Below are 7,900 nucleotides of genomic sequence, written 5' to 3' on the forward strand. Positions count from 1 at the left end.
CCCTAAAAGTGTCTAATGTCTTAGAATTTTATAACTTTTAGGGGTTGAAAAGGCTCTCATGTATAGTATCTCATGATAAGCTTGAGTAATAGTTTTCATTATTGCTCTATTAGGAATGAGAAATCCAGGACTGAAAAATAAAAGGATTTGATCGAAGACTCAAACATTTTGTAACTGGCCAGTTCAGGTCTACTAAACCAAGATCTTCCAGAACGGGGCTTAAAGATCTAAATTTTTGCCTCCAATTTTAAATTCTGAGGCAATTCTCTTAAAATATATATCTAGAGAGAGAAAGAGAGACAGCCCTGGTAGCACGATGATCATTGACGAGAAAGTACTATAAAATTCTTGCTGTACCTATTTATTTATCCATTTATTTAGTAATCACTTTTATCCATTTATTATTTCCTTATGTCAATCAATCAAGCATAGAAAATTGGAAAGATAAAATTGGAAATTACTCTTCTTATTTTCATCTCATCCCAGTTGGCAAGCTAAGAATTTTTGTTGCGTATCAGCCATTATCTACCTTTTAATGTATCAGAAAGCTTAAAATAACAAGTGGTTATGATTTTGCATCTATTCAAAACCAAATAACTTGATGATAACCATCCCAAATGCATTTCTTGCTTTGTCAGAGACAGCTGTCACTTTCGAGAAAATTTAAGCCACTGGTACCAGTAATAACTGACCTTTTTTATACCTGGAAAAAATGTAGAAAATTAACCTATCCTAGAATTATTAAAAGTCAAGATAGAGGTAGTGCACAAGCAAGTTATTCACTGGGTGTATAACAATTTTGAGTAACGCTGCCTTGATCCAGGAAGAGATTGCAGGAAGCAAGAAAAACAGGCCTAACCAGCTCTTGTGCAAAAGAATGGAATCTAAAATGAGTCAGGTCTAACTGTGTAAAATGGCTCCTAAAAGTTGCTAACATCATTTTACATATATTAAACAAAAATTTTATTTTATTTTATTTTATTGTGCTTTAGGTGAAAGTTTACAGTTTAGTGTCTCATTCAAAAATTTATACACAAATTGCTTTTTGACTTTGGTTGCAATCTCCGCAATGTGTCAGCACTCTCCCCCTTTCCTTTTATACACCGAGTTCCCTGTGTCTATTTATCCAGGTTTCCCTTCCCTTCCTGCCTTCTCCACTTTGCCCACCTGGTCTCATGTACTTGACTGAACTAAGAAGCATGTTCCTCACATGTGTTATTGTTAGTTTTATAGTGCTGTCTAATCTTTGGCTGAAAGGTGAAAATTTTTGGACTAGCTTCTGTTCTGAGTTATTGGGAGGCTATATCTTGGGGGTTCCTCCAGTCTCTGATAGACCAATAAGTCTGGTCTTTTTTGTAACTTTGAATTTTGTTCTACATTTTCCCCCACTTTATGCTGGACCCTCAATTGTGATCCCTGTCAGAGCCCTGGTGGCAGCCTGGCACCATCTAGTTCTTCTGGGCTCAGGCTGGTGGAGGCTGTAGTTCATGTGGTCCATTAGTCCTATGGACTAATATTTTTCTTTGTATCTTTGGTTTTCTTCATTCTCCTTTGCTCCAGATGGGATGGGACCAATAAATATATCTTAGATAGCCTCTCACAAACTTTTAAGACCCCCAGACACTACTCATCACAGTAGGATGTAGAACATTTTCTTTATGAACTATGTTATGCCAATTAACCTAGATGTGTCTAGGAAGCTTCTATGACTTTGCCCTGGTCAAGTTGTGCTGACATCCCCTATATTGTATCAGCTTTCCCTTCACCAAAGTTAACACTTGTCTACTATCTAGTGATTTTGCCTGCCACCCCTCCCCTCCCTCAAAACCATCAAAGATTGAATTTTCTGTGTGTAAACTTTTTCTTGGGTTTTTATAATAGTGGTCCTCTTGCGATTAACTTATTCCACTCAGCATAATGTCCTCCAGAATTGTCCATGTTGTGAAATGTTTTGCAGATACATCATTGTTCTTTATCGTTTCGTAGTATTCCATTATGTATATGTATCAGAATTTGTTTATCCGTTCATCTGTTGATGGATTCTTAGGTTGTTTCTATCTTTTTTGCTATTGTGAATAATGCTGCAATGAACATGGGTGTGCATATGTCTATTCATATGACGGCTCTTATTTCTCTAGGATACGTTTCTAAGAGTGGGATTGCTGGATTGTATGGTATTTCTATTTCTAGTTTTTAAGGAGGCGCCATATCACTTTCCAAAGTGGTTGTACCATTTTACATTTCTACCAGCTGTGCATAAGTGTATTCCCCCCAAAAAAACCTCTCCAACATTTATTATTTTCTCTCTTTTTTTTTTTTAATTGGAACCCTGATGGTGCAATGGTTAAGAGTTACAACTGCTATCAAAAAAAGTGAGCTGCTCCTCAAAGGAAAATGAAGAACACCAAAGACACAAGGAAAACATGAGCCCAGGAGACAGAAAGGGCCACATAAACCAGAGACTCCATCAGCCTGAGACTGAAAGAACTAGATGGTACCCGGCTACCACCAATGACTGCCCTGACAGGGAACACAACAGAGAGTCCCTCATGGAGCAGGAGAAAAGTGGGGTGCAGACCTCAAATTCTAGTAAAAAGACCAGACTTGATGGTCTGACTGAGACTGGAGGGACCCAGAAGACATGGCCCCTGGACTCTCTGTTAGCCCAAAACTAAAACCATTCCCAAAGCCAACTCTTCAGATGAAGACTGACTCGACTATAAGACATAAAATAATACTGGTGAGGAGTGTGTTCCTTAGTTCAAGCAGACACATGAGACTAAGTGGGCAGCTCCTATCCAGAGGCAAAATGGGAAGGCAGAGGGAGATAGGACTTGGTTGAATGGACACGGGAAATACAGAGTGGAGAGGAGGAGTGTGCTGTCACATTATAGGGAGAGCAACTAGGGTCATAACAATGTGTGTACCAGTTTTGGAATGAGAAACTGACTTGAACTGTAAACTTTCACTTAAAGCACAATAAAAATAAATAAATTGAAATTAAAAAAAAAAAGTTATCTTCTCCTTGTAACCCTAGGGGGCAGTTCTACTGTGTCCTATAGGGTCACTATGAGTTGAAATCCCCTCAACAGCAATGAGTTTGGTTTTTCTGCTTAGTGCCAGTAATGTCAGGGGGACATGGTATCATTATATTTTTGATTTGCATTTCCTAATGGCACTCAAAATACGAACGGGGAAGAGCTGCCTCCTCAAACTATAGTCAACCTTATTGATATGGATGGAGTTAAGCTTTCAGGACCTTCATTTGCTGATGCAGCACAACTCAAGATGACAAGAAATAGCTACAAACATCCATTAATAATCTGAAAGTGGAATGTACGAAGTATGATCTAGGAAAATTGGAAATTGTCAAAAATGAAATGGAAGGCCTAAAGATCTATATAAGAATTAGTGAGCTGAAATGAAATGGTATTGGCCATTTTGAGTTGGACAATCATATGGTCTACTATGCCGGGATTGACAACTTGAAGATAAATAGCATTGCATTCATCCTCAAAAAGAACATTTTAAGATCTATTCTGAAGTACAACACTGCAGTATTGGGATAATATCCACACACCTACGAGAAAGACCAGTTAATATGACTATTATTCAAATTTATGCACCAACCACTAAGGCCAAAAATGAAGAAATTGAAGATTTTTACCAACTTCTGCAGTCTGAAATTGATTGGACATGCAATCAGGATGCATTGATAATCACTGGTAATTGGAATGCAAAAGTTGGATACAAAGAAGGATTTGTAGTTGGAAAATATGGCCTTGGTGGTAGAAATGATGCCAGACATGACATGATAGAATTTTGCAAGGTGAACAACTTCTTCACTGAAAACTCATTTTTTCACTAACATAAATGGTGACTATACCATAGACCTTGCCAGATGGAATACACAGGAATCAAATCAACTCCATCTGTGGACAGAGATAATGGAAAAGCTCAATATCATCAGGCAGAAAAAAGCCAGGGGTCAACTGTGGAACAGATCATCAACTGCTCATGTGCCAGGTCAAGTTGAAACTGAAGAAAATTAGAACAAGTTCAAGAGAACCAAAGTACGACCATGAGCACATCCTACCTGAATTTAGAGACCATCTCAAGAGTAGATTTGATGCATTGAATCCTGATGACCAAAGACCAGATGTGTTGTGGAATGACATCAAGGACATCGTACATGGAAAAAGCAAGAGGTCATTAAAAAGACAGGAAAGAAAGAACAGACCAAAATTGATGTCAGAAGAGACTGAAACTTGCTCTTGAATGTTGAGTAGCTAAAGCAAAAGGAAGAAATGATGAAGTAAAAGAGCTGAACAGAAGATTTCAAAGGGCAGCTTGAGAGGACAAAGTATTATAATGACATGTGCAAAGACCTGGAGGTAGGTACCAAAAAGGAACAACACACTCGGCATTTCTCAAGCTGAAAGAACTGAAGAAAAAAATTCAAGCCTCAAGTTGCAATACTGAAGGATTTTATGGGGAAAATATTAGACAACACCTGAAGCATCAAAAGAAGATGGAAAGAATATACAGAGTCACTATGCCAAAAAGAATTGGTCAAAATTCAGGCATTTCAGGAGGTGGTATATGATCAGGAACCAATGGTGCTGAAGGAAGAAGTACAAGCTGCACTGAAAAAAAGGCACTGGCAAAAAGTAAGGCTCCAGGAATTAACAGAATGCCAAATGAGATGTTTCAATAAACGGAGGCAGCACTGGAAGTGCTCACTCATCTATGCCAAGAAATTTGGAAGACAGCTACCTGACCAACTGGCTAGAAGAGGTCCATATTTATGCCTATTCCCAAGAAAGGTGAGCCAACTGAATGCAGAAATTATCAAACAATATCAGGGCAGTTCTACTCTGTCCTATAGGGTCGCTATGAGTCAGAATCGACTAGACAGCAGTGGGTTTTTTTTTTTTTTATCATTAATATCACACGCAAGTAAAATTTTGCTGAAGATCATTCAAAACCGGCTGCAGCTGTATATCGACAGGGAGCTGCCAGAAATTCAAGCCAGATTCAAGAGGACATGGAACTAGGGATATCATTGCTGATGTCAGGCAGGTCCTGGCCAAAAGCAGAGAATACCAGGAAGATGTTTACCTGTGTTTTTATTGACTATGCAAATGCATTCGACTCTGTGGATTATAATAAATTATGGATAACATTGTGAAGAATGGGAATTCCAGAATTCTTAATTCTGCTCATGAGGAACTTGTGTATAGATCACGAGGCAGCCGTTGGTATAGAACAAGGGGATAGTGCGTGGTTTAAAGTCAGGAAAGGTGTACATCAAGGTTGTATCCTTTTGCCATACCTATTCAATCTGTATGCTAAGCAAATAATCCAAGAAACTGAACTATATGAAGAAGAATGGGGCATCAGGATTGGAGGAAGACTCATTGACAGCCTGCATTATGCAGATGACACAACCTTGCTTGCTTAAAGTGAAGAGAGCCTGAAGCACTTACTGATGAAGATCAAAGACCACAGGCCTTGGTATGGATTACACCTCAACATAAAGAAAACGAAAATTCTCACAACTGGACAAATAAGCAACATCATGATAAATGGAGAAAAGATTGAAGTTGTCAAGGATTTCATTTTACTTGAATCCACAATCAACACCCATGGAAGCAACAGTCAAGAAATCAAAAGACATATTGCATTGGTCAAATCTGCTGCAAAAGACTTCTTTAAAGTATTGAAAAGCAAAGATGTCACCTCGAAGACTAAGGTGCGCCTGACTCAAACCACAGTGTTTCCAGTTGCCTCATATGCTTTCAAAAGCTGGGTGATAAATAGGGAAGACCAAAGAAGAATTTAATATACCATGGACTGCCAAAAGAACGAACAAATCTGTCTTAGAAGAAGTACAACCAGAATGCTCTTTAGAAGCAAGGATGTTGAGACTACATCTCACATACTTTGGACGTGTTGTCAGGAGGGATCAGTCCCTGGAGAAAAACATCATGCTTGGTAAAGTAGAGGATCAGTGAAGAAGAGGAAGACCCTCAAGGAGATGGATTGACGCAGTGGCTGCAACAATTGGCTCAAGCATAATAATGATTGTGAGGATGGTGCAGGACCCAGCAATGTTTCATTCTGTCGTACATAGGGTCACTGTGAGTAGAAACCAACTTGAGAGCACCTAACAACAACAATAGCTAGTAATCACAAGCATTTCCTCATATGTCTGCAAGCTGCCTGAATTTCTTCTTTGGTGGAGTGTCTGTTTGTGTCCTTTGCCCATTTTTTAATTGGATTATTTGTCTGTTTTTTTTTTTTTTTAGAGGTGTTGAAATATTCTATAGAGTTTGGAGATTGGACTCTTGTCAGATATGTCATAGCTGTAAATTTTTTCCCAGTCTGTAAATTCTCTTTTTACTCTTGTGGTTATTAAACCAAATTTTATTTGCATTTAAAATTTTTGTCTATACAATGGTCAGTACAATCTCAATACAATAATTGTACTAGCAATTATTAGCAATTAATAGCAACACCCCTGTGGCAAAATCAAAGCTCAGTTTTGGAAGTTCTGGAGGAATACACACCCAGTGGTAACAATGGTTATCTGAGGAGAAGACTATAACTCTGTTGGTCCTATATTTCTGAAATGTTTTACCTTTTTGCAACAATTGTATATCAAATTTTAAGCTGGAAAATAATTAAAATTTTTGTTTACGTTCAGTTTATGAAATTTATGTGATAGGTAAATAATTCCCACCAGACTTCTACTCTGTATTATAACTATCTCTATTCATATTTATATCGATTCCTTCTAATTCAGTGTGTGTGAAGCTGTAAGCATCTGAGTGAATATGATAACAGCAGAGCCCAGAGTACAGACACTGGAAGAACCCTTTGTACAGGTATTAGAATCATTATTGACAGCCCAAGACTTTCAAACACATTCACAGTTTCCTTAAAGTGGAATAGAAGAAAATAAAAATTAAAAGGCATTATTATTATCACTGTAAGGAGCCCTGGTGGCACAGTGGTTAAGTGCTCGGCTGCTAACCAAAAGGTCAGCGGTTCAAGCCCAGAAGCCACTCCACAGGAGAAAGATGTGGCAGTCTGCTTCCGTAAAGGTTACAGGCTTGGAAACCCTATGAGGCAGTTCTACTCTGTCCTATAGGGTCGCTATGAGTTGGAATTGACTCAATGGCAGTGGATTTGGGCTGGATTATCACTCTAAATAGAAATAGGAATTTTGCAAACCCAGTTATACGTATAATATACATTTATTGCAGATAACTATTTAACTTTGTGTTTCTCTGATCAAAGTCAATAATTGCATAGTATGAAACACACGTATTATAAATTCACAATACTTTGTAAAACAACAGAACATTAAATACAGTGGGTTAAATTGAAGGTACTTCTTTGTTTAAAGCACTTACCCGTTTGATTGGTTTTAGAAAAGACCCTGGAAATGTAAAGAACCCTTAATAATGAATTGGGGTTTATTACTTAAATAATTGCATGGTGGAATAAGGTACACATTTTTAGAAGAGTGCAAGAAGTAGACTTTGTAATTATAATAGTCATTTTCAAAATAGTAATATCGAATCACAGCTCATCTAGCAAACAAGATTGGGGAATTAGGTGTTGCACAATAGTGGTTCTTCAAATAGCTGAAGTTAACCATTTTGAATATCTTTTTTTTTTAATTGTACTTTAGATGAAGGTTTACAGAACAAACCAGCTTTTCATTAAACAGTACTCATATCATTTTATGGCATTGGTTAACAACCCCACGACAAGGAAGAAGTACAAGTTCTCAGTGTTGTGTTCCCTGTTACCAGCTTTCCTGTCCCCTCCTGTCTTCTAGTCCTTGCCCCTGGGCTGGTGTGCACTTTTAGTCTTGTTTTATGGACCT

The sequence above is a fragment of the Elephas maximus genome, chromosome 1, assembly GCF_024166365.1.
Source record: "Elephas maximus indicus isolate mEleMax1 chromosome 1, mEleMax1 primary haplotype, whole genome shotgun sequence".
In the NCBI taxonomy this organism is placed as follows: Eukaryota; Metazoa; Chordata; class Mammalia; order Proboscidea; family Elephantidae; genus Elephas; species Elephas maximus.